The 24,099-nt window shown below is 41.8% G+C and overlaps 1 pseudogene; it reads left to right on the top strand.

The window, feature by feature from the left end:
* The first annotated feature begins 17,163 nt into the window (after positions 1-17,163).
* On the top strand, positions 17,164-23,878 carry LOC129043533 (importin subunit alpha-1-like; annotated as a pseudogene).
* Positions 23,879-24,099: the final 221 nt, after the last annotated feature.

The following is a 24,099-nucleotide window of genomic DNA, read 5'->3' as shown; positions in this document are numbered from 1 at the left end:
AGTGAGAGCTCTATTCCTGGGTGGCAGATGGCCACCTTCTTGCTATACCTTCACATGGCAGAAAAAGTGAGCGAGCTGTCTGGTGTCTCTTCTTATAAAGACATGAATTCTTTGGAATCAGAGCCCCTCCCTTATGAACTCATTTAACCTTAAATACTTCCTTTCTCCAAATATAGTCACATCGTGGGTTAGAGATTCAACATATGAAATTTGTGGGGGATGCAATTCAGTTCATAGCATCAATTTAGACAATTTATAAAAAGGAAAGATGTTCACAGCATATTGTTAATGGAAGCCACAAAACAGTATGTATAGTATGATTCATACTTTGTCTAAAAAAGCAAATAATATGTGTTCATAGGAAGACTGAAAGGCTATACAGAATGTTAACAAAGGAAATTAAGGTAATTTTAAGTTTCTTTATACTTTCTGTAGTTTTCTGTATTCTTTTTTGTATTCCAAAATTTACAAAACCTTAACATACAATAATTTTTAAACAGGAAAATTATATTTTAAAAATATAGTGTCTGGTTAGATCACTGCCCTACGAGGGTATGATACCTATAAGGAGAAAAATGGGTTCTAGATTTTTGGTAAGTGAGAAAGAATAAATGAAGAGAGAGTCTATAGAATTTGTGTAAACCTGAGTTGAATATTCGCTTTATAATTTGGCAAATTGAGCCTTACTCTTTATGAGGTTGGTGGTTAAACACGTAGTATCTAAAAATGACAGTCGTGGTTTGAATCTCAGCCCTGCTGCTTGCTGGCTGGCTGGCTGTCCTTGGGCAAGTTTCTCTCTCAGTTGTCGGCAAGATAGGAAGAACAGGAATGCCTATTCCACTGGCTTGTTGTAAGGTTAGGGCGAGTTATTACATAAAAGACCTTAGAACAGTGCCTAGCCCATAAAAGGGTACTCATTAAATTAGTAAGAGTGCTTGGCTTTTTGCATTATGGCTTTGAACAACATGCCCCCTGATCTCTGGGAGCAGCTTCTTAATTATTTTTAGGGTTGCTAAATTTAGCAAATGAAAATACAAGACACCCAAGTAAATCAGTATGTCCCAAATGCTGCTGAAGGTGTACTTATACTAACAGATTATTCATTATTTATCTGAAATTCAAATTTAATTGGGTGTCCTGTATTTTATCTGGCAATTTCTATTATTATAGATATGACAACATTGAAAAGGAACCCAGCAATGAAGCTTTCTTAATCAGATCCATCTAAGCCAAGCCTGATCCTGCTGTACTTCTGGTGCTGGTGTTACCTTTATAGTAAGAAATATGTGAAATAAATTCTAGGTAGATCCTAGCTTGGCACCTGGTATGTGATGTTTATACAAAAATCAGGCAAGAGAGCCTGTCCTTTACTAGCCATGTGACTTTGGGGAAAATGGCATGATCTCTTTAAGCTTCAATGTCCTCATTTGCAAAATGGGGCTAATAATAAGAATTGCTTTGTTGTGAGAATTGAATAAAATGAGCTAATACATTTAGTAGGGCATAATGTAAAATGTTTGGCATATGGATTAGGTATTCAGCTAATAATGGCTGTCATCACTACTAATTCAAAAACAAACAATACATGAATAAAATAGATGTTAGAGTCTTTACCTTTTTGTCTTTTTCACAGAGTTTGTAAGGCACAAAATGAGGAGGCCACTACGCCTTCCCTCAAGAGGTTCACAGTGGCAAGTACCAGACAGCAAAAGACAGTGTTCTATTAGATTCTTTCTACTGATGCCAGAGAATCCAATCTGCAAGACAGAAGACCTTAGAAATGTTCAGCAAAGCATATGGAGAATCCTTGAGCCAAAGTCACCCATCCAAGGAGCTCATGTCTCTCTGCCATGTATAGTCACTGGCTGGAATCAGTCTGTGAGAAGCATGGCCGTGGTGGGGTAAATGTAAGCATGGATTTCAGACTGCAGTAGCAGGACTGTTGTCAGCCCCAGTCCTTGCAGTGCAGAAGTGAGAGGTGCATTCTCATGGCTGCCACAGCCCTATATCCTCATGACTTTTCTTACCTGGAGAAATGGTAAAAAACAGGGAAATGGTCTCCACTTCCCACATTCAGATCTGGCATGAGTGCATTTAATTTGCATGGCAAACTCTAGCCACAAGTGAGCCAAGAAATTGTAATTCCCCTCTCCAGCTCCCACGAACACCCGCCCTCTGCCCCCCGCCCTGCCCCCCAACACACACACAATGGGAAGGCGCACGAGAAGTGGAAATGAATACTAGGTGAGTTGGGTGCTGCTTGATCTCAAAGTATCATGAAGGTGAAAGTGTTGTAGCTGTCTGATAAGCTGGGGCCAATAATTGATTTCTGAGAGAACCAACATCACTCCCAGGATCAAAAGTGTTATCCAACCACTGTTCTCTGGGACTCAGCCTTATGCTTCTTGCCTCTAGGCTTTGTGTGTGAGACCCAGCCTTGATTCTTCTCTTTCTCTGACTTTCACCTTTCTCCCTAGAGGCCAGTCTCCTTCCTGACCTCATTCTAGGGTTCATGACTTGGCTATTGGTTGTCAGACTTCTCAGGGCTGCCAGCCTGAGTTACTAAGCATTGCTTCTCCTGGATCCGTGTCTTTGTGCCCTACTGGCAAACAATTTTCCTCTGCTCTTTGAAGTCTGCCGTTTCCCTATCAGACTGCACTTTTTCTTATCACCTGGAGCTTATCTGCTCTGGCCTCCCCTGACATCCCTTGTGAGCCTGATTCAATTTGTCACCCCCACGGTTTTCCCAATCTTGCTATGGTTAAGAGCTACAAAAGGGGCGGGGGAGCGGGGGAGTCTTTATAGACCAAACCCAGGCTGTGGGAATTTCAAGCCATGGAGCATGAGCCCAGCTGTAGCCAGAGTACTCCTGGGTACTGGGAGCAATAATAGCATCTCAGCTCCAGGTTCACACTGTCAGCCAATCACTGCATATTAAACTGCTACTGAACTCTTAAGGACCAGCAGACACACCATTTGTTAAAATCACAATGCATCCCTTCTGCTGCCAAAGATGGAACTGTAATTTTCCCCTGCTCTCAAAATAAATACTTTGATGGTTCTGAAAAATTTTAGCAATTAGCTTGTACCATCACCTCTAATTAGCCACTGGCAAACACAATTGAGATAATAAAGCTTACCGAGGGAGAAGCACGAATAAGCACCAGATTCTAAATCTACTGGGGAAGTGACCCTGATGAATCATTTAATAGTCACTGTAATGTAATTTTGCAGGTTTGTTGTACACACACCACAGAGAACATATTAAGTGGGTCTGAGCCATAAGAGAGTCTTAATGATTAATTTGCCATATGCTCCTGAAAATCTCATTTTTTTTGAGAAACAATACACATCTACTCTTTTTCTTATTAATAAAACTACCAAGAAAATAAAACAACTTTTCTTTCCATCCTACTAATGACTCCCTCTAACTTGCATAGATATCCAGGGATTGGTCTTTTTAAAAAAATTATATCTAAATTCCCGCAGAAGCTAGTAGAACACAGCAATTTACTCTCCTATTATGTGTTTGACTTCAATTGTTGGCAATTGCTTTTTAATAATTTTTACGGACTGTTCCACAGTGACATCATGGGGAAGATAATTATTATTCTTTTTTATTTACAGAAAAAACACCACTTTGGGGTTAAGTGGCACGCCTGAGATTCTAGCACGAGGAAGTCTAGATGACAACCCAGCCTTCAGATTCCCAGTATGTCTCACATGGAAAAAGCAAAACTAAAATCCACCACTCAATGGCAAAAAGCAACCATGAGTACAGAGCCCTGTATCAGAGCAAGACCTTCACCTCTGTGAAACTCAGTTTCCAGGTTTGTAAAATGGGCTTGTCATGGGATATTGTTGTAAGAATTCAACAAAATTGTGGATATAGAAGGGCTTTTGTGGTTGTACATAGCTAAGGGATTTCAGTGTCAGTGGAGGGCATGGCTAGCTTTTCCTCATCCTCTTCTTCTACAAGATGGATGTCTGGCCTGTCTCTGGCAGGTCGTCTTGGGGGATTGGGTCTTCCTCCAAGTGGGTCATTACCTGTGGGTGTCTGTTGCTGGAGACATAGCTGGTTCCAGTGAGGATCCAGCTGCCCTTCTCCATGTGGCTCAGAGATCACACAGTACAGCAAAGGCACATTAGATCCCATTGAAAATTCAAGCAGGTCTTTACTATGGGGGCTCTGATAGTTCCTTCAATGTCTTACAGAGGAGGGGGCAGAGCTAGGTGGGTTTGGGGAACAGGTCTCAGCCTAGGTTATATTGCTCCTTCCTGTCACAAAAGGGACAAGGCCTTGCTGCTTGTGGTGGCGGTGGTGAGCATGGGGGTGTGCTCACATAAGGCTGTCCAAGTCTGGTGGACTTCTACATCCACTCCCTCCCTCCCTCTGCTTCTAGAAACTCCTTTTAACTCACTACCTGCTTTTCCCCTTGTTTCCTTCCTTGTGTCACTGCTGCTTTTTATCAGTCCCTTCTCCATCTCTTTTAGTATCTGGCAAATTTTGCATGGTCCTAACAATTTTAGCGGGTACTTTATACCATCACCTCTAATTGGGCACTGGCAAACACAGTTGAGGTCATGAATGTCGATGGTGAGAGTCTCTCCTAGCCTATACATTGTCTTTATGCAAATCAGAAAAAGGAACCCCCTTTGAGTGGGCACACTGCATGGGAAGTGAGCAGCATCTTTGTGGGAAGAAAAAAATTGCTAATTTTTTTCCAGTGGATGCAGTGCTGACTAGACATATGGTTTGACCTGCAGAGAGAAAGCTGGATTTTAGTATCCCTTCCTAATTACCCCTTAGCCAAGGGATTAAGCAGTACACAAATAAGACAACCATATGTGGAGAAAAGCTATCAATGGCTTTTCTGCTCATGTACAGCTGGGACTAAGGGAAGGTGGGCTCTATGTCAGGGTAGGGGTCTCTCTTTGCTCCTTGCAACACAAAAGAAAAGAAAATTGACTCAGATTATTTTAATGGATGTGTAGTGAATTAAATTGTAGCTTCCAAAAGATATGTCTAAGTTCTAACCCTCAGAACCTGTGAACGTGGCCTTATTTGGAAAAAGGCCCTTTGTAGATGTGATTAACTAAAGGATCTTGAGATGAGATCATCTTGGATGACCTCAGTGGGTCCTAAATCTAGTGATAAATATTTATTTTTAATTGTCAGCCAATAATTATATATATTTATGGGGTATATATATATATTATGGGGTACAGAGTGATTTGATATACATATACATATATAATGTATAATTATCAAATTATGAAAATTAGCGTATTCTTCACCTGAAACATTTATCATTTCTGTGTGTTGGGAACATTCAAAATCCTCTTCTCTATTTGAAAATATACATTATAAACTGTAGTCACCCTACAGTGCTATAGAACACTAGAACTTATTCCTCCTATCTAGCTGTAATGTTGTATCCATTAACCAACCTCTCACTAGACCCCCCTCCCAATTTTCCCTCCCCACTACACTTCCCAGCCTCTAATAACTATGATCTACTCTCTACTTCTATGAGCTCAACCCTTCTTAGCTCCCACATATAAGTGAGATCATGCTATAATTGTCTTTCTATGCCTGGCTTACTTAACACAATAACCTCTGGTTCCATCCACGTTGCTGCAAATGACATGAGTTCATTCTTTTTAACGGCCAAATAATATTCCATTGTGTGTGTATATATCACATTTTCTTTCTCCATTCATTTGTTGATAGTCACTTAGATTGATTCCATATTGTGGCTATTGTGAATAGTACTGCAATAAACATGGGAGTGCCGGTTTCTTTTCCTTTAGATAAATATCCAACAGTGGGGTTGCTGGATCATTTGACAGTTCTTAGTTTTTTGAGGAACCTCCATACTGTTTTCCATAATGGCTGTTCTAATTTACATTCCAATCAACAGTGTGTAAGAATTCCCTTTTCTCTATATCCTCAGCAGCATTTGTTATTTTTTTAATCTTTTTTTGAGCTGGGGTTTCACTGTGTTGCCCAGGCTGGTCTCGAATTCCTGAACTCATGTAATTCTCCTGTCTCAGCCTCCCAAGTGGCTGAGACTCCAGGCATAAGCCACCACACTCATCTTATTTTTAATCTTTTTGATAAAAACAATTCTAACTAGGGTGAGATGATATCTCACTTTAGTTCTGATTTGCATTTCCCTGATGATTACTGATGTTGAATATTTTTTCATATACTTGACCATTTTTATGTCTTCTTTTGAGAAATGTCTATTCAGATCCTTTCCTCATTTTAAAATTGTATTATTTGTTCTGTTGTCATTGAGATGTTTAAGTTCTTTGTATATTCTTGGATACTAATCCTTTGTTGGGTAGATATTGCAAATATTATCTCCCATTCTACACCTTGTCTCCTCATTGTTGTTTCCTTTGCTATGCAAAAGCTTTTTAGTTTGGTATAATCACATTGGTCTATTTTTGCTTTCATTTCTCGTGCTTTTGGAGTCTTACTCATAAAATCTTTGCCCAGAACAATGTATTAAAGCATATCCTTTGTTTTCTTTCAGTAGTTTTATAGTTTTGGGTCTTACATTTCTGGCTTTAACCCATTTTGAGTTAATTTTTATATATGATAAGAGATAGCAGTCTAATTTCATTCTTTGGCATATGGATAGTTTTCCTAGCACCATTTATTAAAGAGGCTGTCCTTTCCCCAATGTATGTTCTCAGCACCTTGGTTGAAAATCAGTTGGTTATAAATACATGGGTTCACTTCTGGGGTCTCTGTTTTGTTCCATTGGTCTATGTGTCTGTTTTTATGCCAGGGCCATGTTGTTTTTGTAGTATAGCTTTGTAGTATATATTGAAGTCATATGGTATGATGCCTCCAGCTTTGCTCTTTTTGCATAGGATTGCTTTGGCTATTTGCACTCTTTTGTGGTTCCATATGAATTTCAGTATTGTTGTTTCAATTACTGTGAAGAATACTGTGGTATTTTAATGGGGATTGCATAAAATCTGTAGATATCTTTGCATAGTATGGTTATTGTAATAATATTAATTCTTGCAATTCATGAACACGAGATTTTTTTTCACTTTTTTGTATCCTCCTCTATCTCCTTCATCAGTGTTTGTAGTTTTCATTGTTCAGAACTTTCACTTTCTTGCTTAATTTCTAGATATTATTTTTTGGTAGCTACTAAAAATGAAATTACTTTTTGATTTTTTAAGATAGTTTGTTATTGGTATATAGAAGTGCTACTGATTTTTGTATTGATTTTATATCCTGGGCTGGGCGTGGTGGCTCATGCCTGTAATCCCAACACTTTGGGAGGCCAAGGTGGGCAGATCACGAGGTCAGGAGTTCGAGACCATCCTGGCTAACATGGTGAAACCCTGTCTCTACTAAATATACAAAAAATTAGCCAGGCTTGGTGGCAGGCACCTGTAGTCCCAGCTACTCAGGAGGCTGAGGCAGGAGAATGGCGTGAACCCGGAAGGCGGAGCTTGCAGTGAGCTGAGATTGAGCCACTGCACTCCAGCCTGGGTGACAAAGTGAGATTCCGTCTCAAAAAACAAAACAAAACAAAATTTGTATCCTGCAACTTTACGGAATTGGTAAGCTCTAAGAGATTTTTGGTGGAATCTTTAGGTTTTTCTACATATAAGGTCACATAATCTGCAAACAGGGACAATGTGACCTCCTCTTTTCCAATTTGAATGTGCTTTATTTCTTTCACTTGGCTGACTCTGGCTAGGACTTCGAGTACTATGTTGAATAAGAGTAGTGAAAGTGGGCTTGTTTTTTTTAACTGTTCTATTTCTTAAAGGAGAAAAACTTTCAACTTTCTCCCATTCAGAATGATGTTTGCTGTGGGTTTGTCATATATAGCCTTTATTGTGTCGAGGTATGTTTCTTCTATATCTAATTTGTTGAGTCTTTTTATTATGAAGGGATGTGGGATTTTATCAAGTGAATTTTCTGCATTTATTGAGATGATCATATGGTTTTTGTGTTTCATTCTATAGATGCAGTGTATCACATTTATTGATTTGTGTATGTTGAACCATCCTTGTATCCCTGATTTGAATCTCACTGGATTCAATTTAAGTGTTTGTTCTTCATAGTCTAATGATTCTTTGTATTTCTGTAGTATCAATTGTAATGTCTCCTTTATTTTTTTTTTAATTTTATTTATCTGGAACATCTCTTTTTCCTAGGCCATCTAGCTAATGGTTTGTTGATTTTGTTTATCTTTTCAAAAAACCAACTTTTCACTTGTTTACCTTTTGTATTTTTTGTCTCTGTTTTGTTTAGTTCTACATTAGGTTATTTATTTGAAATCTTTCTACTTTTCTGCTGCAGGCATTTATTGCTATAAACCTAGTGCTGCTTTTACTGTATCTTGTTGGTTTTGATATGTTGTGCTCCTATTTTTATTTGTTTCAAACATTTGTTGGATTTCCTTCTTAATTTTTTCATTGACCCATTGGTTGTTCAGGAGCATGTTGTTTAATTTCCATATATTTATACAGTTTTCAAAGTTCCTCTGGTTATTGATTTCTATTTATTCCATTGTGATCTGAAAAAATACTTGATAGGATTTCAGTTTTTAAAAATGTGTTGAGATTTGTTTTGTAGTTTAACATATGGTCTATCCTAAAGAATGTTTCATATGCTGATGAGAAAAATGTGTATTCTGCAACTATTGGATAAAATGTTCTGTAAATGTTTGTTAGGTCCAGTTGGTCTACAGTGCAGTTTAAGTTCAATGTTCCTTTTGTTGATATTCTGCGCAGATGATCTGTCCAATTCTGACAGGGTGCATTGAAGTTTCCAATTCTTGCTGTATAGGGGTTTGTCTCTCCCTTTAGCTCTAATAATACTTGCTTTATATATCTAGGTGCCCTAGTATTGGGTACATATATATTTAGAGTTGCACATTCTCTTGCTGAATTGATCTCTTTATCATTATATAATGACCTTCTTTGTTTCCTTATGTGTTTTTTTAGGCTTAAAGTCTATTTTAACTAATGTAAATATAGCCTCTTTTGCTCACTTTTCATTTATGTTGCTTGGAATATCTTTTTCCATCCCTTCACCTTCAGCCCATGTTTGTCTTTACAGCTGAAGTGAGTTTCTTGTAGGCAGCACATAGTTCGGTCTTGTTTTTTTTTGTTTGTTTCTTTTTTTAAAAAAATTTATTCAGCCAATGTATAAGTGTATGAATACATACCTTTTTTCTTCTTGACCATAAGGGTGGGCTTGAATATATCTTTTAATTGAGGAATTTAAACCATTGACATTCAAAGTTATTATTTATAGGTGAGGACTTATTCTTGTCCTTTTGTTGTTTTCTGGTTGTTTTGTATACCCTTTGTTCTTTTTTTCCTCTTTTATTGTTTATTTCTGCCATGTTTTAGTGCCATTTCTGCCATGCCAGGTTTTCTGTAGCAGTATCATTTGATTTCATTCTCTTTATCATTTGTTTATCTGTTCCACCAGTGGGTTTTATAGTTTTTTGTGTTTTTATTTTTATCCTAACCTCTTGACCACCCAGGAGTCATATGTGTTCATGATTGTGGCTATTGCTCTTTCACTTCCAGATGCACAGCTCTCTTACACATGTTTTTTCCTTCAGACGTGGTCTCACTCTGTTACCCAGTCTGGAGTGCAGAGGCATGATCATGGCTCACTGCAGCCTTAACTGCCTGGGCTCAAATGATCCTCCCACTTCAGTCTCATGAGTAGCTGGGACCACAGGTACACACCATCATGGCTAGCTATTTTTTTTTTTTTTTAAGAGATGGGGATCTCATTTGGTTGCCCAAACTGGCCTCAAACCCCTGGGCTCAGGCAATACTATTGCTTTGGCCTCCCAAAGTGCTAAGATTACAGGCATGATTCACCATGCCCAGCTTTTACACATTTCTTGCGTGACAAGACTAATGGTGATCAGTTCCCTCAGTTTTGCTTGTTTTTCTGAAAGACTTTATTTCTCCTTTATTTATGAAGTATACTTTTGCTGCGTATAGTATTCTTGGCTGATAGGATTTTTTTTTTCTTTTTTTAATCTACCACTTTGAACACATCATCTCATTCTTTTTTGACCTGTAAGGTTTCTGCTGAGAAACTTACTGTTAGTCTGATGGGGGCTGCCCTATATGTGACTTGATACTTTTCTGTTGCTGTTTTTAGAATTCTCTCTGTTTTTAACTTTTGACAGTTTGGCTGTAATGTGCCTTGAGGGGATCTTTTTGGGTTGAATCTATTTAGGAATCTTTTGAGCTCTCTGTATCTGCATCTCCTGATATTTCCCAAGACTTGGGAAGTTTTCAGGTATTATTTTATTAAATAGGTTTTCTATGTGTTTTCTCGTGTCTTCTTGAAATCTCATAATTTGTTTTTTCTTTTTTTTGTTTTCTTTCTTTTTTTTTTTTTTTTTGCTTAATAGGATACTATATGTCCTATAGGCTTTCTTCATTCTTTTTATTCTTTATTTTCTTTCTGGCCATATTATTTCAAAAGAACTGTTTTCAAGTTCAGAAATTTTAACAACTTTTGCTTGATCTGGTCTATTGTTAAAGCTGACAGTTATATTTTTAATTTTATTCATTAAGTTCTTCAGTTCCAAGGCTTTTGTTTGGCTCATTTTTAATATATTTATCTCTATTGGATTTAAAATTTAGATCGTGAGTTGTTCTTCTGATTTTGTTGAATTGTCTATCTGTGTTCTCTTATATCTCACTGAGTTTCCTTAAGGTCATTATTTTGAATTCCTTTCTAGGCATTCATTGGTTTCCTTTTCTTTGTGGTCTGTTACTAGAGAATTATCATGTTTCTTTAGAGATGTCATGCTTCCTTGGTTTTTCATGTTTTCTGTTTTCCGTTAATATCTGACATTTGGTGGAACATTTGGTTCTTCCAATATTATGGAGTAGCTTTTGAAGGGTAAGACCTTTTTCTGTAGATGTGTCCTATAGTATTGCTTGTGTAGGATTCTTTGACTTTGATTCTGGATGGGTGTAGTAGTATAGTCTCTGTATAATTTCTTTGGCTATAATCAATGTCAGCAGTGTCTGCAAGTGCCTCAGCAGCCTAGGCTGTGGTTGTTTGTGGAAGCTTTGTTACGGCTTTGGTGGGTTTGGGAACACTGGGGAGGCTAGTCCTTGAGCCCTTGGGGGGCATGCACGTGCACATGGTGGTTTCTCTGTTAAAGAGGGCATGGTTACCAGTAGCAGCAGGCCCTGGGCAGGCCAGTTCTTGGGCTCCTGGGGGTTATACATGGGTGCTTGGCAGGTTTGATGCTGGAGAGAGCAGGGTTGGTGGCAATGGGCCTTGGGTAAATGGCTCTCAGGCTCTGGAGAGTGCATACATCAGCTACCTCTCTCCTGAGGGCAGCCTCCTTAACTGTGCTGGACTGCCTGTTCCCCAAGAGGTAGTGTACTGTGTGGGATCTGGTGCCAGGAATATGGCTGTACTGATCATTTCAGCTGGTCTTTTGACTCTGCAGCCCTCTGGGTAAATGTGGTGGGATATCAGTGGAGCTCCAGGGATGGAGAAATGCAGAGACTATTGATCCTCAGGGCAGGATGCACTCTGGTGATGGCTCTGCTCTCAAAATTATGTTGTGCTGCAGCAGCCTGGGTTCTGGGGAGTGGGAGGTGATTCTGTGTGAATTTGGTCTCTGGAATAATGCAGTCATGTGGATTCCAGGCCTCTCCTTACACTGTGCTTAAGGCCTGTGAAGGTGGGGGGGCTCTCGTGTAACTAAGATAGCAGGCATGTGAAGTGAGAATGTGGACTGCTGGAGATTTCCTGCTTACCTTTCCCCCACATTGGGGAGTCCCTTTTGGCTCTGAGCTGATCTTGGATGGGTGCTGTACTTCCCTCTTCATGTTGCTGTCCTGAGTTTCTATCTCAAAAGGTATCTGTCACTTCCTTGCTGAATTCTGGTGTTCTTCTTTAGACATTTTATTTGACATGTGGTTATCTATTTGTATTTTCATCCTTCCTTGTGGAGGAGGTGAGTGCAGAGCACCTCAAGTAAGCAATTTTGATGACATCTCTCTGTATTTGATTTTTCAACTTTAAGTGTGAAAGTGATATGCATTTAGTATGCTCCTCAACTTACAATGAGTTTATGACAGATGCCTTTATAAGAGTCAGGCAGAGGGAGATTAGACAAACTGAAGAGGACACATAAGGAAACATGGGGAAGAAGGTTATGCAAAGGTGGGGGCAGAAATTGAAGTTGATGCAGCTACAAGTCAAGGAATGCCAAGTGACATCAGTAGCCACCAGAAGCTGGAAAGGCAAGGAACGGAATCTCCCTGGCGCCTCCAGAGGGAGTGTAGTTCTGCGAACACCTTGATTTTAGACTTCTGCCTTCCAGAACTGTGAGAGAATAAATTTCTGTTATTTTAAGCCACGTAGATTGTGGTAATTTGTTACAGCAGCCCTAGGAAAATTATCTACGCATGGGGACCAAAGAGAGACTCGACAGGGTTTTTTTCTTTTTGAGTTGTAACTAGTTCTTTCCTGCAGCATATAAAATCAAGCACATTTTATCCTGTGTAGATATCTTCCCTTCCTTCTGGCCCCAAACTGTCCTTAACTTTACAAGAGAAATTTTTTCTCCTTTTAACAAAACTATCTTGAAAACTCACATTTCTTTTATTATAGAAAAAAAAACCAGAATAAGCATAACTTCTGCCCTTCTCAATTTGATACAAGAAATTAATATTTCTCCTATTAACATACACTTATGAACACACACCACAGCCTTATTTTGTTAAGAGAGCATTTTTTCATCCCTGGCCTAAGTTATATGCAAACCATTTTCCTTTAACTTGCCCTTGACAGTGAAGGAGAGGAATCTCAACCTACTCTTCTACAGGTTTTAGGAGCTTATAATCCATTATTTCCGCCCACCAGGCTGTGGGCTGCACAAGAGCCTGCTCTGTGCACTGTTAATCTTGATATCATCCAATATAGCATGTGGCATGTAGCAGATGCTCAGGAAGTGTTTGTTAATCAGGGTGACCAAGTGTCCTGGTTTTCCCAGGACAGAAAGGTTTCTCAGGATGTTAGGCTCTCAGGGTTCAACTGGAACAGACTTGGGCAAACCTGACAGTTGGTCACCCCTGTTAAATGAACTGGACCCCACTGCTCTTGGCAACATCCAGGCTTAATACGAAGTTGGGAAAGTTGCCTAATACAAAGTTATATGGTCTTTGTCCCTACTCTGCCTTCTTTCTGGGTCTCTAAGCTTCCCAGAGTTCTTCCTTCCCTGGGAGTCACCTCGTTGGGCTAACGTTGTTACCTGGGTGCTAATTCCACCTGGGTCCCAGTGGCTCTCTGCTTAATGCTCACCATGTATAATTCCATTTCTCCTGTCATGTGACTATTTTTTTTTCTCTGAATTATTTACTAGCTGGTTTTTTTCCTCCTGCTTCCGAAATGTTGAAGTTCTCCAGCATTCTGTCCTGATCACTTGCAAATAGCTCAGGGATGACCTCAGGACCTGAGCTTAAAAAAACCTACAGCAAAGCACCTTGGATGTATTATTGACTCCTTTTCCATGCCCACCATTTGATTTATCCACTGATTCCCTCGTATTGAATAAATATTAAATCAATTCCCTTCTCCCCATCCTCATGGTTGTGGCCATATGCCAGGACCTTATTATTTATTGCCTTTTACTGAGATTTCCCATTTACATTCTTAACCTTTCCAATTTACCCTTTTCATTGCTTCAGAGTGATTGTTCTAACATGTAAATATGACTACAATCTTCCCTTGCTTAAACTATGCCAATGGCTCCCTATGGTCCACAGAAAAAATTCTTAGACTGGCACATGAGATGCTTCCTGACCTGCCCTTGCCTAACAGTTTGGCTTCACACATCACCACTTGTCCATCTCAGACCCCACATTCTTGCCTCAATGCACTCATCCTGCTCCCTCTACAACCAGACCCTTGGACCTACATGTCCCTCCCTCTGTCTCTGTTGCCTTTCTGCCCTCCTTGCCTTGGCTACCTTCTGGCAGGCCTTCAGAACTCAGCTCAGAGGTTGCTTCCATGACCCTGTTAATTTGGGGTGAGATGCTTCATCTGTCCTGTACCAGCGTGTGTTTACTGCTCTCAGAATCGGCACCAACCTGCTTGTCTCCCTCTCTGGGGGCTGAGCAACCTAAGTGCAGAAAAATGCTTATTCACCTTTACCTTCTTTCTTCACAGCACTTGGTGTAATGTAGGTGCCTGTACTGGGTTGAATAATGTCGCCCCAAACTTATGTCTATGCAGAACCTCAGAATGTGACCTTATTTGAAAATAGGGTTTCGAAGATATAGTTAGTTAAGATCATATTGAATTAGAACAGGCCCTAAATCCAATATGATTGGTGTCCTTATTAGAAGACGAAAGGATGCACAGGTGCAGACATACACAGGGAGAAAGCCATGTGATGTGATGGCAGAGAGGGAGATTAATGAGTCAAGGAACACGAAGGATTGCTGCACCCACCAGAAACCTGGAAGCCAGGAGAGAGGCAAGAAAGGATCCTTCCCTAGAGGTGTCAGAGGGAGCATGGCCCTTCTGACATCCTAATTTCAGACTTCTGGCCTCCAGAATAAGAAAATAAATTTCTGTTGTAAGCCACCGATTTTGTTGTACTTCATTTTGGTACTTTGTTATAGGAAACTAGTACAGTGCTCAACATATTTGGTTGACTCAGTGAATGATCCTACCCCTTTCCTACCTCCCCATAGCCATTGGGAAAGGCCTTGTCAACTCTGGGCTAGGATGTTCTGGTAGCCTTCTGACTGGTCTCCCTGTGTTTATTAAATGGAACAGTGCCATAAGTTTATGACTCCAATGGATTCTGTGTTTGTTAGACTGATTATCAGCTAATTTTTTTCTCATGACTCAATGACAAGGTTAGCTGAATCGTGGTGCTGAAAAATGTCACCTCTGCCCTGAGTGAAGCTTTCATGCAAGGATCTACCGGGGCACCTAAAAGGACAATGATTCAGGATGTCATTGAGCTCACAGAGCAAGCCACATGCCTGTTTTTGAACCTGCTTTGCTAATAAATGAAAGTCTGTATGGCAGAATTCTATCTGACACCTGCTTTCATTACAACATGCAGAGACCTACGGCCCCAAGACCTCTTACATATACACAGTGAATGACAAAATTGACTCAGGTCAGTTCTAACCAAGTAGGTCATGGAAAGAACTCCGGTTTCGGAACAAGACAAATTTGGGCTAAAATCCCAGCTCCACCACTGACTGCCTGAGTCACCTATGATGTTGCTTCACAGGGTGGTAACAATGATCTATGCCCACCTCCCCAGGTTATTGCTATAATTAAGTGAGATCAAGCATGTGAAAGGCTTCAGGTGCTGTAAATGCTTGCTGCTATTCAGTAAGTTGAACACAGTCACACAGCTAAGAGGGAAGGTGCTGTCCAGGGTCTCACCCTGGGGACGAGAGTCCCCTGAAACAGAGGCAACGGCCTCTAATGAGGGAACTGAACATTAATTAGGAATCCAGGATATACGACTTTATGCATTTTCACATACATTTTTTTTCCTTTTATTCCCATGAAAGCCTTTTACTTTAAAAAATTTTTATTCTCATTAAAAAATACAGGAAATGAGGCTCAAAGGCAGGGCATGGCTCCCTATAGCACTTGTGAGCAGTGATTCTCAACCTGGGCTGTGCATGAGGATCCCCTGGAGTTTTGAAAAATCCCCACACCCTGCCGCCTCTCTGACCAATGAAACCAGAATGTCTGACGCTGGGGCCCCAGCTTCAGAACTTCAAAAACCTCTTCAGGTGACTCCCAAATGCAGCCAAGTTTGAATATCTATGCTCCAGAGTTTACAAATCACTTTGCCCCAAAGGAAGTGGTCTGACCGACCTTTACGCCTCTATGAGGACAGCACAGTAGATTTCATTGTCCCCACTCTGATGATGGGAAAACCAAGGCTCAGAGAAAATTCTAGAAAGGACTTGAACTACAACCAGATTCCTTGATTCTTCTCCACTGCTCTATCCCTGTGCTGGGAGGAGGAGCTGTGCCACATCACTGACCTCTATTTCCCTTTCAGTATCTGCACCGGAGGGAAGGCTGCCTTGGGTGTTTGGAACAGTTTACCTCTATCTAGCCATCATGGGGTTCTGATGACCCCATCCCCAGCCCCCATCACCTGGTCTCCCCTGCCCTCCCCTGTAGTTCATGGGTTCTCCACAGCCCGGAGCAGAGGCCAGGGGGTTTTCCACGCAAGCTTGTCAGATCCATTTCATTCCCGCCTGTTTTTCCATCTGCCTTGTCATAGGGTGTGTGGTGCAGGCTTGTCTCTGCCAAATGCTTTAGTGGCTCTGGAATGGAGAAAGCAGCAGAAGCCCAGAGTGTTTATGCCATGGGAAAAGCTGGGCTTTTCCACAGATCATCCTTCTCCCCCGCCCCCAGGTTCTCATGCCCTCCATGATTCCCAGGGGGCCACCCAGCAATTAAGATACAGTTCTGGAGAGCAGAAGGCTCTGACAGCCCCACAAATCAGCGTCCATATCCCCACCCCCAACACACACACATCCCAGTCCCTCCCAGAACAATGCTATCGAGTCATCTTGAGCAATGGCACCAGAAAATCCCAGTGTAATGAAAGAAAACAGAGGCCTGTCTTTCTGGCTGCTGGTGTGATTTCAATAGAAAGCCCTTCTTAAGCAGGAAGAAGCAATTCTTCTGCTATGTCCCTAACAAAAGCTGACCTCTTCCTTGGCGGCATTGGGTAGGCCCAGAATCAAGCTGGGGTTATTTCCCCACCATCGCCATAGTCATAGCAACAGCTTTGATTAATGCGGTGTCCCATTAGAGGGATAATGTCAGCCCTAATCAGAAACGCCTCAAGTATCTCTCTTTGCATTTTGGTAAATGGCGTAATCACATTATGGCTGGATGTGTCTGGGAGCTGATTGCTGTCGCACAAGTCTGCCTGATTTTCCAGGTTAAGGGGTGTCAGGGGGCCCGAGATGCAGCTAATTACTGTGCATTGTTAGGAGAGAGGACCAAGGCCATGGAGGCTGCCAGGAATGTTCCTGCCCTATCCTTCCTTCTAAGTCCATAGGAGCGCCCTGGGCTGATGGTCTGTTTGCAAGGATGCATGCCTGATGGAGATGGCTGAGAGTCAGAGAGGGGTGCTATTTGCTGCTGTTAAGCATAAGGGAAGCAGAGGCATGGTTGAAAAGAACAGGCAGGTAGCTGAGCTGGGCTTGGCTGTTCCTGCCCCTTGTCCATCAAGCTCGTGATGGACAGTCAGCCTCCAGTCATACCACTGGGCTGGAAAACTGGCAGGAGGGGCCCCACTTGGGCCTGGAGATAGGAAATCGCAGGGGTGACATGCACAGCAAAGGCATGTAATGAGTGTGGACTTGACTTGTCATAATAGCATTTGGCTGTTGGCAGGTTCTGCTTTCTTTGTTGAAACTTCCTACTTGAGGGTAGATTCTTACTGCACCCTGGGGAGAGAGACTTCTCCTTCTCTCCCCTTTTACTAGCAGGGAAACCAAGGAAAGGAGAGGTGACATGTCTCATCCCTGTATCGATGCTAGGTTCCACTTTCCAAGAGACCCTTCCCACACGAAAAGCTTCCTCTCTTTGCCTTCCAGCCTAGCTGCTTTTGTCTCTGTAAATCCATAGGCGACAGTAACAATAAATGGTCACCACCTATACTGAAACATTAAGAGGAGGACCTGAGGAAATATGCATTGAGCCCCCAGAGGCTATTTTTAGATGCTCCTGGGAGGTTTTAAAAAAGGACTCACGCAGTTAACTATTTATGACTTTCTGAATGCAGGACAGAAATAGAAGGACGGCACTTAGCTTCTTCTCCAAAGCTGGGGAATAAATTCCTTTCAGAGACCTGAAACCACTTTGGGGCCATTAAATTTACTGTCTCTTGGATGGCATTTAATATCTAGCACAACTAATATCTCGTTTTTATTTTTGGCTACAGCAATAGTTGTTCTTTTCGGTGTTGAAAATTATCTCAAGAGCAGCTGAGGAAATTGAGTCACAGAGTGAGAATTATCTCAGAGTCACATGGTCGGTCTGTGGCCAACCCCTGGTGGAAGCAAATCTCTTGCTATTTGGGCCAGAGTTCACTGCAGAGGGTTGAACTGAATGTCCCAGGGCAGGTTTGGGTGTGGAAAGTTCTTCAGGGGATACCCAATCCAACAAACGGACAAGACGCTATGGTATCATGAATCAACCACGCTCCATCTGCCACCTTTCCTAGGAGGCTCCAGGCCAACTTTCCACTTGGAAGAGTCAATATTCTCCCCAAGAAGATGTTGCATTAGACATATGAGAGGACACAGGCTCACTGCCTACCCTGAAACCTCACACGCTTGTGTTGTATTATGAGCAGGACAGAATGCATTTCCAGGCCAGGTTGTACCTCAGGTCGGGGGGAAATTAGTAGGGTTTCCTCAACTGCTCTCCGAAGCTTTATGATGTCCTTCCCAGTAGCCAACAACTTGATCATCCCTTCCTTTAAACTTGGCCAGTCAGGGACTTGGAAATCAAGGATGTAGAGCCTTAGCCCCAACATAGCCAATAGCTTTAAGCTAAACAAACCCACAAAAGACTGGTATTTGCCTGAACAGAAAACCACAGAGGAATGAATTAACACCACGGTCAGAGTTTCCATCTGGGCCCTGCTGGTGCCCTCACCACAGAGGCTGCCTGTGCCGGCAGCCCCACTCCCTGCTGGCTCAGCCTAGTGCAAGTCCCTGGGCCAGTCCCGACAGAAGCAGGGTGTACATGAACACTGTCTTCCTCAGCCAGGCTGCGGGGCTTCCCAAGCAGGGACTCAGCGGTCCAGCCTCTGCTACTGCCTCCTTCTGCCCCTCTGTCTATTTCTGGTGACTACCACACCCAGCATGTGGCATGCCAGGGGCCAGCCCCCCATAGCCAAGCAGCCTAATGGGCTGTATGGGTCTTCTTGATGCCCCACTCCCACTGGACTCTCCAGTCTGGCAGTGCTGCCATTGTATACTTGGCTGGTCTGCACCAGCGCCTTGCACAGCAGCTAGCAAAACATAGCAATATTTTGTCCATGTTGGGTCCATGAAAATGAAAAGGTGATATCCTATTCCTGTAGAGGGGAGTGATCACTTACTTGATTTTGCTGATGCACATCCATCTCTGTTCAAATTGAAAGAGCAAGTTCATTGCAAACCATCTCTGGCAGAATTGTCACTTCTGAACAATCAACCTCATTTGCAATTTGGCTCCATCAGACACTGCTCCCCGTCTAGTACCAGGGACTATAGTTGATTCTGTTTCTGTTGACAGCTATCTTCTCCAGTCCTAGCTCAACTCTTATCCTTAGTCCCACATACAGTGTTCTCATTACCACCTTGCACAGCACAATCATGCATAGTTTTACCACAGGGACACGTTCTGAGAAATGTGTCATTATGTGATTTCATTGTTGTGCAAACTTCCTAGAGTGTACTTACACAGACCTAGACGATACAGCCTACTATACACCTAGGCTACATAGTTTAGCCTAGTGCTCTTAGGCTGCAAACCTGTATAGCATGTTACTGTACTGAACACTGTAGGTAACTGTAACACAATGGTAAGTATGTATGTATCTAACTTATCTAAGCATAGAAAAGGTATAGTAAAAATGTGGTATAAAAAATAAAAAATGGTATAGCTGTATAGGGAACTTACCATAAATAAAGTTTGCAGGACTGGAAGTTGCAACTCTGCGTGAGTCAGTGGTGAGTAAGTGTGAAAGCCTAGGACATTACCATATTTTTGTTGTTGTTGTCGTTGAGACAGAGTCTCACTCTGTTGCCCAGGCTGCAGTGCAGTGGCACAATCTCGGCTCACTGCAATTTTCGCCCCCTCGGGTTCAAGCGATTCTTGTGCCTCAGCCTCGTGAGTAGCTGGGACTGCAGGTGTACACCACCACTCCTGGAAAATTTTTGTATTTTTAGTAGAGATGGGGTTTCACCATGTTGGCCAGGCTGGTCTCGAACTTCTGGCCTCAAGTGATCCACGCACCTTGGCATCCCGATGTGCTGGGATTATAGGCGTGAGCCAGGGTGCCCGGCTACTGTACATTTTTATATGACTGGCAGCACAGTAGATTTGTTCACAGCAACATCACCACAAACATTTGTGTAATGACATTACAACAGCTATGCCATCACTAGATAGGATTTTTTTCAGCTCCATTATCATCTTATGGGACCATTGTTGTATACGTAGTCCCTCACTGACTGAAATGTCCTTATGTGATGCATAACTGTAGTTGCATTTTAACTCATCTGTCTTCCCGAACAGACTGTGAGCTCCATGAAAGCAAAAATCTCTTCTGGTTTTCTCCTCATTGTATTCCCAGCACCTAGCACAGCAGCTAGCAAAACATAGCAACATTTAGTCCATATTCGATCCATGAAAATGAAAAGGTGATATCCAATTCCTGTAGAAAGGAGTGATCACTTACTTGATTTTGCTGATGCACATCCATCTCTGTTCAAATTGAAAGAGCAAGTTCATTGCAAACCATCTCTGGCAGAATTGTCACTTCTGAACAAGTGTCTGTACAAAGACCTTTGCTCATTACAAAACAGGGGTCGTAATAGAAATTGGTCCCTTTGGTTTATTTTACAATTGTATTTAATTGCTCACCATTCTGCCAATTAATCAAGCCTTCAGTTGCCCCAAGTAAGGAAATTTTTTAAAGAGGTGGATTAAAGGGGAAATTGCACTTGATGGGAGAAGATGATGCCATGGCTCTGAAATATCTTTTAAGTGAGTCACAAAGTATTTTTAAACCTTAGTTTCCTCATCTGGAAATTGAGATAGTTTAACTCAGTAATCACTACATTTCTTTCCAGGTTTATGGTCCTATTAACTTATAATTTTGTTTCACTAATGCAAGTCTCCAAGCATGCTCTTTCTGTCTTGTGTTTTGGCCAAATCAGAACCTCAGGGTTAAGCCTTTGCATGACTTTTCATATGTTGCCACCAGGTGGCAGGAGTGTGCCACAGTCCTTTGGTCTCATGCATAAAGAGCATGAGCAGAGGTGGACTTAGGATGGTCGCTTTCTGAGCTAGAAGGGCAGTCTTTGAGTTTTTGAAATAGCAAACCCTCTTGTTTATGAAAACACATTTGCGTTTATGCAAAACAACAATTTGAGGGTTAGCAATGACCATATCTAGAAATGACCAGGGACCAAGAGTTTCATGGTCCAGAATTTTAAGGACATGGTCCCCAGCCCCTGCCCCTGGTGGTCTTCTCACTCTCACTTTATACCTGAGTAGGTCATGGCGGCCCATCACCCCAGCAGCCACTGTGGAATTCAGTGTCCCATGAGGAACACCACGGGCTGAACCAGGGTTGATAGATTTACACTGTTTCTTTGCTCCTTCCTGTCTCTTTCAGGGAAAGAGATCAGGGCTAAACCCACCCAAATTTAGGGTCCCTAAGTCCTTTGAAAAAAAAACTTTAAACTATTTGCCTAATTATAATAAAGTTTTACCTAAACACAAACTCAGCAAGAAAATTTGTCACCCCCTGTGATGGTCAGTTTTGTGTCAACTTGTCTGGGCCGTGGTGTGCCCAGATATTTGGTCAAACATTATTCAGGGTGCTTTTGTCAAGCATTATTCAGAGTGTGTTTTTGGAAGAGATTAGCATTTAAATCTGTAAACTCAGTCAAGCAGATGTGGCCCTCCCTAATGTGGATGGACCTCATCCAATCAGTTGAAGGCCTGAATAGAACAAAAGGCTCTCTCTCCTTCCTCCAAGTGAAAGAGACTTCTTCCTACCTAAGTACTTTCTTCAAACTACACAATGGCTCTGTCTAGGTCTCAAGCCTGTCAGTCTTCAGCCTAGAAGCCCACCATCAGCTCTCTCACATTGCTAGTTTGGTAACTCACCCCGCAGATCTGGAGGTTTCTTAGCCTCTACAATCACATGGCCAATTCCTTAAAATAAATCCCTTTGTGTGTGTGTGTGTGTGTGTGTGTGTGTGTGTATAATATATATATAAATATGTATAGTGTATATAAAATACGTATATTATGTGCATATATGTATATGTAAAATATCCCACTTCTTCTGTTTCTCTGGAGAACTCTCACTAACATACTCCCTGGCTGGCCATTCATCCTTTGGCTATGCTTTCATTTCACACATGTGTACTGAGAACCTGTCTAGTACTAGGCCCTGTACTAGGCATCTAAAAGAGAAAGGTGAACCCAGCTGCCCGACTTAACAGATTCAAGAACAAGGGAAAAGACAGTACAGAAATGAGGTGTCGCAGAATAGAAGTCAATGTGGAGCTGAGGAAAGCTAAGAATGACCAGATGCTGAAGAGGAGAAATGTAAGCTCATCTCCTGATGATGCTACTTCTCCGCTGCAGAAAAACCACAACAATCAGGGCACTGTAAATTGGTCTGTTGATGACATTGTCAAAGGCATAAATAGCAACAATGTGAAAAGTTAGCTCCAAGCTACTCAAGCTGCCAGGAAACTACTTTCTAGAGGAAAACAGCCCTACCCCCGCCCCCACCCCCGCCCCCACCCCCCACCACCCCCCACCACCCCCCGCCCCGCAAAGACAACTTAATCTGGGCTGGTTTGATTCCAAAATTTGTGTCTTTCTTAGGCAGAACTGATTATAGTCCCATTCAGTTTGAATCTGCCTGGGCGCTCACTAACGTTGCTTCTGGGAATCAGAACAAGCCAAGGTTGTGGTAGATGGAGGTGCCATCCTAGCATTCGTTTCTCTGTTGGCATCTCCCCATGCTCACGTCAGTGAACAAGTTGTATCGGCTCCAGGAAACATTGCACGTGATAGCTCAGTTTTCCGAGACTTGGTTACTAAGTACAGTGCCGTTGACCCACTGTTGGTTCTTGTTGCAGTTCCTGATATGTCATCTTTAGCATGTGGTTACTTACGTAATCTTACCTGGACACTTTCAAATCTTTGCTGCAACAAGAATCCTGCACCCCCGTTAGATGCTGTTGAGGAAATTCTTCCTATCTGAGTTCGGCTCCCGCATCATGATGATCCAGAAGTATTAGCAGATACCTGCTGGGCTATTTCCTACCTGACTGATGGTCCAAATGAATGAATTGACATCGTCATGGAAACAGGAATTGTGCCCCAACTTGTGAAGCTTCTAGGAGCTTCTGAATTGCCAATTGTGACTCCTGCACTAAGAGCCATAGGGAATATTGTCACTGGCACAGATGAACGGACTCAGGTTGTGATCGATGCAGGAGCGCTTGCTGTCTTTCCCAGCCTGCTCACCAACCCCAAAACTAACACTTGGAAGGAAGCTACATGGACAATGTCAAACATCATAGCTGGCCGTCAGGACCAGATACAGCAAGTTGTGAATCATGGATTAGTCCTATTCCTTGCCAATGTTCTAAGTCAGATCTTAAGACACAAAAGGAAGCTGTATGGGCTGTGACCAACTATACCAGTGGAGAAACAGTTGAACAGATTGTGTACCTCATTCATTGTGGCATAATAGAACCGTTGATGAACCTCTTAATTGTAAAGATACCAAGGTTATTCTGGTTATCCTGGATGCCATTTCAAATATCTTTCAGGCTGCTGAGAAACTAGGTGAAACTGAGAAACTTAGTATAATGATTAAAGAATGTGGAGGCTTAGACAAAATTGAAGCTCTACAAAATCATGAAAATGAGTGTGTATAAGGCTTTGTTAAGCTTAATTAAGTATTTCTCTGTAGAGGAAGACAAAGATGAAAATATGCTGCCAGAAACGACCTCTGAAGGCTATACCTTCCAAGTTCAAGATGGGACTCCTGGGAACTTTAACTTGTAGATCACGTAGCTGAGGCATAAATTTGTTGTGTACTATGTTTGGTATAAGTTTGTCTTACTGTTTCTCTACAAAGAACTCTTTTTAAATATGGTTTGGTATTGTAGCACTTTTTACACTGAAACTATACTTGAACAGTTCCAACATGTAAATACTGTATATAGCTTGTCCTCTGAATGGGTTTCTTATTTCTTTGTGGAATTTCATATCTCGCAGTGTCCTGT

The sequence above is a fragment of the Pongo pygmaeus genome, chromosome 13 (assembly GCF_028885625.2).
Source record: "Pongo pygmaeus isolate AG05252 chromosome 13, NHGRI_mPonPyg2-v2.0_pri, whole genome shotgun sequence".
Lineage (NCBI taxonomy): Eukaryota > Metazoa > Chordata > Mammalia > Primates > Hominidae > Pongo > Pongo pygmaeus.
This window is presented reverse-complemented; position numbering and strand designations above follow the sequence as displayed.